This window comes from Otolemur garnettii, unplaced genomic scaffold (assembly GCF_000181295.1).
Source record: "Otolemur garnettii isolate 467f Iridium unplaced genomic scaffold, OtoGar3 scaffold00290, whole genome shotgun sequence".
In the NCBI taxonomy this organism is placed as follows: Eukaryota; Metazoa; Chordata; class Mammalia; order Primates; family Galagidae; genus Otolemur; species Otolemur garnettii.
Genome location: NW_003852685.1, coordinates 985,533 through 987,289, shown reverse-complemented (window position 1 = coordinate 987,289; position 1,757 = coordinate 985,533).

The window sequence follows — 1,757 nt, the reverse complement described above, 5'->3', positions numbered from 1 at the left end:
AGTGATCAAGGAATAAAGCAGCATCTCAGGATACAAAAACAATACTCACAAGTCAGTAGCTTTTATATACACCAACAATAGTCAAGCTGAAAAAACAATCAAGGACACTATTCCTTTTACAGTAATGCCAAAGAAGATGAAATATCTGGGAATTTACCTAACAAAGGACATGAAAGATCTCTATAAGTAAAACCATGAGTCTCCGAGAAAAGAAATAGCTGAAGATGTTAACAAATGGAAAAACATACCATGTTCATGGCTGGGAAGAATCAGCATTGTTAAAATGTCCATACTACCCAAAGCAATCTATAGATTTAATGCAATCCCTATTAAAGCACCATTGTTATACTTCAAAGAACTTGAAAAAGTCGTACTTCATTTTATATTGAATCAGAAAAAACCTCAAATAGCAAATACATTACTCAGAAATAAGAACAAATAAGGAGGTATCACAATCACAGACTTCAGGGTATACTATAAATCTATAGTGATCAAAATAGCATGGTATTGGCACACACAAAAAAGAGTGGTATATGTATGGAACAGAATCGAGAACCAAGAGATGAACCCAGATACTTATCGTCGTTTGATCTTCCACAAGCCTATCAAAAATTTTCAGAGGGGGAAAAGACTCCCTATTTAACAAATGGTGATGGGTGAACTGGCTGGTGACCTGCAGAAGACTGAAACTGGACCCCCACCTTTCACCATTAACAAAAATTGATTCTAATTGGATAAAACATTTAAACTTAAGACATGAAAATATAAAAATACTAGAAGAGAGTGAAGGGAAAACACTTGAAGAAATCGGCCTGGGAGAGTATTTTATGAGGGGGACCCCCTGGGCAATTGAAGTAACACCAAAAATCTATTACTGGGATCTGATAAAACTAAAAAGCTTCTGCACAACCAGGAGCACAGTAAGTAAAGCAAACAGACAACCATCAGAATGGGAGATTTTTGCACTTTACACTTCTGACAAAGGTCTGATAACTAGAATCCACAGAGAACTCAAACTAATCAATAAGAAAAGAATAAATAACCCCATTTCTATGTGGGCAAGAGATGCTAACAGAAACTTTCTCTCTCTCTCTCTCTCCTTTTGTTGTTGTTTTAAGTGTTTATTTATCAACCTAAAATTGATTTCATTATTTTGGGATTCTCGTAAAAAGATTTTATTAAAAGTCTGTTTTTGAAAATAAAAGCCATTCTATAAAATATAAATAGCATATTTATTTTTGTTAACAGAAAAACCTTTTTTACTTGAGTACTTACACATAAAATAACCTAAAAAATGTATGCTTTTTTTTTTTTTATTGAATGGTAACTATGTACATTAATACACTTCTAGGGTACAGGTACAGTGTGGTGTTTTCACACACAATCCAAAACACTTCCATCAAACTGGTTAACATACCCTTCATGTAATTTTCTTAGTTATTGTGTTAAAATGTTCATATTCTACTCTTAGAAAGATTCACTTGTACCCTTGTAAGAAATCACAGAAGTGATCCATCCAACCCCCTCCCTACACCCATTCCCACCTCTCCTTCCCTCCCCCCTCCCCATATTCTTAGGCTGTTATTAGGTTATAGCTTTCATATAAAAGGTATAAATTCATTTCATAATAGGGATGTGTACATTGGATACTTTTTCTTCCAGTCTTGTGATACTTTGCTAAGAAGAACATTTTCCAGCTCCATCCATGTGAACATGAAAGACGTAAAGTCTCCATCTTTCTTGATGCTCCGTAGTAT